The sequence below is a fragment of the Agelaius tricolor genome, unplaced genomic scaffold (genome assembly GCF_023055355.1).
Source record: "Agelaius tricolor isolate 1412-34295 unplaced genomic scaffold, bAgeTri1.0.p SCAF_18, whole genome shotgun sequence".
Taxonomy (NCBI): Eukaryota; Metazoa; Chordata; class Aves; order Passeriformes; family Icteridae; genus Agelaius; species Agelaius tricolor.
In genome coordinates this window covers 479445-488573 of record NW_027269278.1, presented here as the reverse complement: position 1 = coordinate 488573, position 9129 = coordinate 479445, and the positions used below count along the sequence as shown (strand labels likewise).

Here is a 9129-nt window from a genome sequence, read left to right as displayed (position 1 = left end):
TCTGATGAACTATTTTTGGCTGCTCTTAAATTAACAAGACAAAAAGAAACCATTATACTTTGTCAGCTTTTCTTATGAAGACCGAGATTGTGCTCAGAGAAGAGATACTGTCAAATATAAATTTACAGGGAAGGCTGGTTTTGCTTCCAGAAAAAAACCATTGTGTTGAATGAAATGCTATAATGAAAATAAGATGAAACAAAGTTAGTCTCACCATTTTAAGAGGAAATTGAAAACCAGAAGACCATAACTGTAAGAATTCAGAAGGGATTTCACATGTCAAAATACAAGAGAAATGCAAAAGGAAGTATTGTAAATGACATAGCAAAAGTAAAGCCCCAAATAATTCCCAGCATTTCAAAAACTCTGTACCAAAGCTAGAGAAATAACCATTTAAAAAAATTGAGTTCACTAGTAGCACATGCAGAGGAGACCAGCACACAGGTGCACAGGGACAGCCAGGAGTTTTGGCTGTGAACAGTCTAAGAAAACAAGAGCTGAGATGATGCCTTGGTACTCTCAGCAGACAAAATACAACATTATTTGAAAGAACTCTACAAATTAACTATCAGTGCTTGTAGCTCAACTTGAAAATCTTGTTAGACATCTGAATAAAAACAGATGAAATCAAAAATAAAACAGATGAAATAAAAAATAACAGATGAAATAAAAAATAAAACATAAGGACAGTTCCTACTGAAAGACTGAGTCAAATACAAGCTACGGTGGGAAGGTAAAGATGAGCAGCTAGGCTTGTTAGAAAGAGTGAGTATATTAAGACTAAAAGCATGTGTAGCTTTTGGCTTGGTTCAATGAACAGATAGTATAAGAGAAAAAACAAATACTCAGTCCCCAAACCAATGTGAGACACAAGTACAAAGTCCCAAGAAAACACAAAACCCCACAGAAGGCCGTGAAGGTCAGTAGGATTACAGCAACAGGACAAGGCCATTTACTCCATCTGGAGCTATGCACATGACCACAGGGCAGTGAATGCTTATGTGCTATAGAGTTTCTTCAGGTTAAAAGAGTTTATACTGTTTATTTAAAGAGGAATGTTGTGGAATCATCCTGCTGAGATCTTTACTGCAGATGCTTTTAACAGAGGGCTTTGGCCACAGACAGTGGCAGACAGTGTACTGAGGAGGGGGCACCTAGTGGGGTCACAGTGGGAACTGTGGGTGCTTTGGATCCAGTATGCTAATAGAACCTTCCTATATTTGATCAAGTTTCCAGATTTCTTTCACCGTGTTATAGATACATTATAATATTGGCTTTTTGCAAATATTAAAATGGATTTTATATGTGTGATGTAAAAGTAATTTTTCTATAAAGATATCGTTTTTATTTCTGTTGTTAATTAAGCTTAGACATAGTAGTGAAATAGCTATGCTTGTGTTAAAATGCCTGCTTGGATGGGATAACATCCAATGAACACAGGATGAGGACACCTGCTACAGATACGCCAACTATCAGCACTCACCATCTGAAGAAAGTGTGGACCAAGGCCCAAACTGGAAGTGATAAAGGAGCCAAAACCACAGCCAAGAAACATGCATGCTCTAAAAAGGCGGACCCAAAGAGGGACCATGTAAAATAGTTCCTGGAATATGTAAACTATTTATGGATAGGCATAAGGGTCTATGAATATGCAACAGGCTGATGTAGGGGAAAAGGTATTTAAGGGGTATCCCCAAAGGTAACAGTGTGGTCTTGGCTGAGTGCCAAGATGCACCTGCCATAATAACCTTTGCTCCATGTCCTTGTCTCCTATTGTCCTTTATTAAACTTTTAAATTTTCACAGGAGACTGAACATGTTTTTCACAAATGGGTGCTTGTCCCAGATGTAACACCTCGCTCCTGAGACCACCAGGAAATCCCAAGCAGGGGAGGCGTGCCCTGCCAGGTTTAGGCAGCCTCGCTCTGTCTTTCCTGGCATGATCGGCGGTTGCAGGCAGAATACCCAAGAGGAGGACAAGAGGAGACACATAAAGCAAAGGAAAAGGGGGGGGGGGGGGGGGGAAGGGTTGCCTAAAACCATGGCAGCCCCATATATTCTTGTGCACGAAGAAAAGAGGATTGGTATTCTTTCGGAGGCGGGGGGGGGGAAATACGGGGGGGGGGGATGAATGTGTGTGTGAATGAGAGGCGGGCTGGTTATACCAGACCTGCTAAGTGAGTGAGGAGTCTCCCACACTGCAGATCTGTTCTTTTGTGAGAAAAACAGCCAGTAAAGAGATGAAGGGAGAGATAAAAGGAGTGAGAGAATCTCCCAGAGTAACTGGGACTGGGTCTCAGGGAGAGGTTGGACCCCTTGGAGGCAGGGAGCTGAGTGTTTTCCTGGCACAATCCACTGGGAAAGCAGGATAAAAAATGGAAGTGGGCCCCAAATTCTGCTGGGTTGGGGCTAAATATGCCCAAGAGTATCCAGGATTGAACCTGCTGGGTTGAGGGATTAATATGACCAAGAGCATCCAGGGTTGAATAGAATTCTGCTGGATTGAGGGATAAATATGCCCAAGAGCATCCAGGATTGAATAAAATTCTGCCATATTGAGGACATGCCCAAGAGCATCCGGGGTTGAATAACACAGCTGGATTGAGGATATGCCCAAGAAAATCCGGGGTTGGCCAATAACATTTTGAGATGTTATAATATCCATGGGTGGATATTAACAAGTGATTTGAGAACAAAGGTACCTTATTTTTGTGTTCTCCTGTTGTGAATCGGAGTGAATGAGACATATTAAAGAAATATAAGTGAGTGACTGTGAATGAATGAAAGTATATGTGATATGGATTGTTAATTTAAAGTTTAATTTTTCTGGAAGAAGGTGGATTGTATTTCTCTGTGCTGTGAAGAGTGGAAGGTGTTCACGTTATCAGGGGAATGGACTGGATGTTAGGGGAATGAATTGGAGCCTGGGAAAATGAGACGGGGAGCCAGGGAAAGGGGCTGGAACCCCCTGGTAATGTTGCCTCTCCCTGTCTCCAGTTTTTCTGCTAGGAGCTCCAGTCTCCCTACCTGTACCAGCTTCTCTGCCTGTGTCAGGAGTTTCAGCCCTCCCCACCCGTACTGACTGTGATCACTCCCGTCCCTGCCGTGACTCTGGAGCCGCCTGCTCCCACCTCTGATTCTTTGTTGATTCCGGCTTTCCCGGGTTTCCTGACTTCCACTCCTAATTCTGTCTTCTTACTGGTTCCAGCCTCACTGCCGATCCCCGTTCTTGTGTCTGTCATTTCAGCTCCCGCTGTATCTGTGGGAGGGGTTCAGGAGGGGGGCAGCGCCCTGGTGTGGTCAGGGAGACTGTTTCAGAGAAGAGGACCAGGGCTGCCTGTTTCTGCTGCAGCGGGGGAGGACACCCTCACTTAGAGGTAGACTTGGAGGTGCTGCTTCAGCGGAAGTGTCCTGTGAAGGAGTGGGAAGATCATGGGCTCTTTTTTCTGAGGGAAAAAAATGATGTCTGGAGCTTTTGATAACTTGGGAAACAGGTCCCAAGAGGAAGTATTGGAATTTGTGGTTGATTCTGGGACAGAAAGAACTTATGTGGTGGAGATTCCGTGGAGATGTGATGTGGGTGGTGACACGGTAGAGGTGGCAGAAGCAGAAGGAGAAAGGTTTAAAATCTCTGTCATTGAAGATGGAGTAATTAGGAGAGGGACTGGCATGGGCATAGGAGATGTCTTGTTGATTTCTGGGGCAGGCATCAGCTTGTTGCAGATGAAACTGGAAATGGGGGTTGTACCAGAAGAAAAAATGGCTGTGGACTTTCTTTTGGAGATAAAATAGTTGTGTATACATCTCGTGCAGTCCAAAGTGTGTTAAATCAGAGGGAAAAAAAGAAGAAAAAAATAGGGGAAAAAAAGAGAAAAAATAAGAAAAAGAGAGATTGAAAAAGAAGAAGGGAGGTTAGCAGACTCTAAGATGTTGGAATGTGGAATAATGATAACTTGGTACTGGAGGAGGACAGGAGTTTGAATAGTTTGAGTACAATTTATGTATGAAGGGCAGGGAGGAGCCTTAACACATGATTATTAAAAGGTTGTTCAGTGCTGAACTGGAGTTCAGGAAGATCTAGCAGAAGAAGCCCTCCCAGAGGGGGAAAAAAAAAAAAGTTGATGGCTTGTCCAGATGTCTACAAAAGAAAAAAGAATTATAAGAGCACCTGGGGACGCCAGGTTGGGGGTTGTCAAGTTTAGGAGGTGTTTGGCTGCTCTCAAGCGAGTGGCAAGGTCTCGGGAGCTGCGGCAGGGGCTGATCTATGGGGGTGACCCGGCTGAGCAACTCCAGTGTTTGCCCACCCAGTGGAGGCGACACAGGGTGTGGTTTGCGTGAGGCACCGCTGGGGGTTGGGAGCTGGCTTGGTTGTGCCAGGGTCCTGAAGTGAAGGGGTTGCTGGATGCAGTCGCCGGCCCGGCGCCGGTGCCGGGCGCGGATTGCGCGAGTTTGCCGCTGAGAAGCCGGCTGGCTCGGGGTGGTGGAGCTACCAGGGGCGGCTCCCAGCCTGCTGAGGTCCCGAGTCCAGGATGGCAGCCTCGGCCCTAGCAAGCGGGTCGAGAAAGAGAGAGAAGAGAAAGAGAGAGAGAGAAAGAGAACAAGAGGGAGAGGAGGCATGACCCCAGGGTCCCCGCGCGGGTGACTGTCTGCAAGTGCCCCCCGCTCCCGCTAGGGCAGGGTCTGCCCTTGCCAGGGTCGCTGCGGTGCCGTGGCGGCAGCGGGAGAGGGGCGAGGGACAGTGTGAAAGCGCTGCTGTGAAAGGAGGGAGAGGGGGCAGCGCGAGAGATAAGACCAAGGCAAAGATAGACCTAATCTCTCGCTGTCTCTCCATAGTAACAAGCCAACCCTCCGAAATGCCCCGACTACCCGGGCCATCCCGAGAGAACAACGCAAAAGGGAGGGAACATAACTATAAATCTATAAAACTTATCTTAGCATATACATAATATTTGTCAATTATGAGTCAACCATTTCATGACTCATTTATCACATTAATTTTTTTATTTTCCGGGCTAGTTCCATCGTTCCCATCCCTCTTTATTAGCCAGCTCCTCCCAGCTAAGCCGAGCAGGGGAATCACAGTCGGTTTCTAAGCCCATATCTGGCACTCCAAGAACAGGGACCTCACACTGAGGCACCTCCTCAGTTTGTGTTTGGCCAGGTCTTGGCAAACCGGTAGGACTTTTTTCTCTGCTGTGGATTAAATTGCCAGTTGACCTTGTTGGAAGCCACCTCTTGGACCTGGTTCTTTCAGACGTCTGCCTGAAAAAAGCAGGTAAGCAGAGAAAAGGAAACTCTTATTCTCGCCTGATCCTCCCTTTACCGGGTGGGAATGCCTACATGCCCACCTAATCCTGTTTAAAAGGGGAATAAGACTGTCTAGACCTCAGAGGAATGTTTATGGACGATTTCAAATACTTTTAGCAGTCCACGGCAAGAAAATCCAAAAACGTGAGTTAAAAACCTCCTAAAATGGGTGTTGCAAAACTTTCCTGCCGCTGTCCACGGAGAAACCCCGCCTGCTTCCACCACAGCTGTAGCAGGCCGCGGCACAGCACCGCTGGCGGCCGATCCAGCCCCACTCAGCACAGCAGAAAATAGCACAGGTGGAGTGTTCTCTCTGGGATTTTGTGATTCCGTGGGGGTTCCCTTTACAACCTAGCAATCAAGGGAGAGTCTGTCGTGGTTTGTCTGCTCCCTGCTCTTCACACAGTTTTCGAAACACTTAAGGCTGAAAAGCTCCAACTCCCAGCACCTGACCCCTCTTCTGCTCTGCCAGTGTGGCAGGACTGGGGGATCTGAGACTATCCCACCACAGGCAACCCCTTCCCAAACCGGGACTGCTTCCAACCTTCTAAACCTGGGGACAGAATTCGGGACCAGATCTTGTTGCATACAAAAGCTTTTAGCTACTTCTGCTCTCTCGTATTCTCTCCCTTGTCACCCCTTAGACTGCTCTGGAGGATACAGGGTAGAGAACGCCCGTTTGTGGACAAAACCTATGGTGTTATAAATACATATTATAATATTGGCTTTTCGCAAATATTAAAGTGGATGCTATACATCTAATGTTAATGAAACTTTGCTATAAAGATACCGTTTTTATTTCTGCTATTAGCTTAACTTAGACATAGTAGTGAAATAGCTGATATAGGTATGCTTGTGGTTCGAACTGCCTGCGTGGTTAGGATAACATCCAATGAACACATGATGAAGACGCCTGCTACTGACATGCCAAACTATCAGCGCCTGCTGTCTGAAGAAAGTACGGACCAAAGCCCAAGCTGGAGGCGATACGAGACTAAAACCACAGGCAAGAAATGCGCATGCTCTAAAAAGGCGGACCCGAGGAGGAGCCATGCTAAACAGTCCTTGGAAAATGTAAACTAGTTTAGGGAAAAGTTTAAATATGCATTATTATTTATGAATATGCAACAGGCTATTTGTATATATTGCATAATAGAAACTGTGTGTAAAGGGTGTCTCCAAAATAGCAGGTGTGCTTTTGACTGAATGCCACGTACTCAGCCATTAAACTCTGCTTTATTTTTGTATCCTATTGTCCTTTATTAAACTTTTACATTTTTACAGGAGAATGAACCTCGTTTTTCACAACGGGTTACTCTGCTACCCCGTATCCCATTCTGCCTCCTCCACTCAGGATGAGAGATGGCGGTAGCCACGCCATCTCGGACCCCTCCCCCTTCACCTTCCCTGTGCCTTAGGTACCGCAAGTCACCTCCAATTCATCTGAATACCCCGTTGCATTGCCTACTAATGACTCTGCTAATCTGTACTCCTTGTGAGATGATATGTCACTTCAGGTTTCACCGCTGCCCAGAATCCCGATGGTCCTGCTCTGGACTACAACTCCCAGCACGCCTTAGGGCACGTGCTTCCACCACAGTCCTGGAAGCCGCTGATCCCGAAAATGGTCGCACTCCTGCCGGCCACATGAGCAGAGGTATCGGAGGACAAAAACAACATTGTGCCTGCACCCCCTCCTCCTGGGACGAAGACCTCACTTCTCCTGGATCCAGTGATTCTGTTGATCCATGGCAGAAGACCCGGCTGACCACGGTAAAAAACAGAAGGGGGAGGACCGGCCCTACATGGAAACTGTTAGCCCACAGGGATATAAAGGCACTGAGTAAGGCTGCCAAAAACTATGGAAGAAATTATTCTTTCTTTAACAATCTAATGCAAGCTAATTTCTCTGTATATCCTTTAACCCCTCATGATTTAAAACACGTGGTGACTGTGCTGCTATCCCAACTAGAATACACTCTGTGGGAGAGGGGATCGAAGAGACTGTTAATTTAACTGTTGTTTGTCTATGCTGAGGACCAAGCAGGGTCGGTGTAAACACTACAACACCTAGCTGGGGAAGAGCCCATATTCCCATCCCAATGAGCAGGCTGCAAACCTCCTGAATGCAGTGCTTGATGATACTAAAAATGCAGCAAGGAGAGCATTTATGCAAGTGCCTGATAGTAATGTGAGGAATGAAATCCTGAGATGAGAGCTCTTTTCCAGAGTAGTAATTGGTAGCTGATGTTAGTGAAGTTGATAAGGTCTTAATTTGAAGTGTTGGTCTGTTGTTAAACATTGAATGTTAGAGTTCTAGGACATGCCTTTAGTTGCCGTTGTTAAATGTTCCCATTTTACCCTGTATTTGTATCTCTCCCCCTTATACTCTGTATTTGTACCCCTTTCCGTCTCACCCCGGATTTGTATCCATTCCCATCGGGAACCACTTCCCCTGCTCCCAGAAGGACTTGCACCCGGACTGAATTCAAATGAGAGGCTGTGGGAACTATATGAACCCTCTCGAAACAACAAACCAGTGCATAAACTTTGACTTTAACCCACCAGAACTACACTAAGTCATCCACTCTTGACCAGAGCCGGATTCTGTCCTGTCACCATAACTTTGATAGTACCCAGCTTGGAGGATACCCCTAAACTACAACCCAACATCGTTTTCCTAAGGACTTTTGTGAGGATGGAAACCCAGCTCTGCCCAGAGACAAAGCTGCACTCCTCATCCTCGGTGTCGTCCAGTGGGAGCTGCCAGCTGCAGTGTGTGCGACCCCTCAGGTTCCCCACCCAGAGCTGTCTTGGTCTGCGGGCCTTATTTACCACCGTAATACACCTGTTCTAGACTCTGTAATTTTATAGCGAAGGCCTAGCAAACCATGCATAAAGCTGAAGTCTTGGCTTCCTTTCACCAGAATTATTCACAGGCAATTGTTCATCATATGGATAGTACATTTATTGCACCTGGAAATAATTCATCTTTAGATGCAACTTTAAAAGCCACCATTACAGCTATCCAACAAGCAGGACTGACCACTGCAGAAGAAAAAATACAACAGATATCACCCTAGAAATGTTTGGGACTCAAAATTCACTCTCAGATGTACAGCATCACCCATTGCAGCTAAATGAGAAACAAGAAACACTCTGTGATACATGAGGAATGCAATGGTTGACTCTCACAATTAAAAGGCAAATATTATGTATATGGTAAGAGAAGTTTTACAGATTTATAGTTATGTTTCACCTCCTTGCATTGTTCTCTCGGGATGGCCTGGGCAGTCAGGACGTTTGGAAGGGTTGGCTTGTTACTATGGCAACATCTGACCTCCAAGCAAGGTGTAAGAAAGTGATCACCACCACAGGACAGCAAAGAAGGAGTCGATGGACAGAACTTTGGGAGGGGCTAAAGTGTTAAAAGGTGGAACATTCACTGTGTGGATGAGCACATGGTAGAAAAAATCCTTTGATCCCAGCACTGTAATATTTTCTCTATTCAGTCTTCTGTTGTATTTTTTTGATAAGGTTTTAATAAACTTTTTAAAATTTTAGAAGTGAGTAGCATTTCTCACAACTCCCTGATTTATAAAAATTATTGGGAACAATTAACTGGCTCAGATCTCTTCTGGGAATTACTAATGAGGACTTGGTTCCATTGTTTGTTTTGTTAAGGGGGGATTCTGGGTTAAACTCACCTAGGCAGTTAACTGACAAGGCAAGGGATCCTTTAAATAAGGTATTGCGTGCCATTCAAACTTGTCAGGCACACAGAATAAATCTAAACTTACCATTCCTGCTAGCTATTTTGGGA

General features: G+C 45.5%; 1 long non-coding RNA gene across 2 annotated transcripts; it reads left to right on the top strand.

Moving 5' to 3' along the window:
* The first annotated feature begins 3327 nt into the window (after positions 1-3327).
* Positions 3328-8872, top strand: LOC139597540 (uncharacterized). Of its 2 annotated transcripts, none has more exons than XR_011681638.1 (2): positions 3328-5274; positions 6824-8872. It is a non-coding gene; the product is annotated as an uncharacterized lncRNA (long non-coding RNA). The 2 variants fall into 2 exon arrangements; XR_011681637.1 differs by having other exon boundaries at positions 6807-8872.
* The last annotated feature ends 257 nt before the right edge of the window (positions 8873-9129 follow it).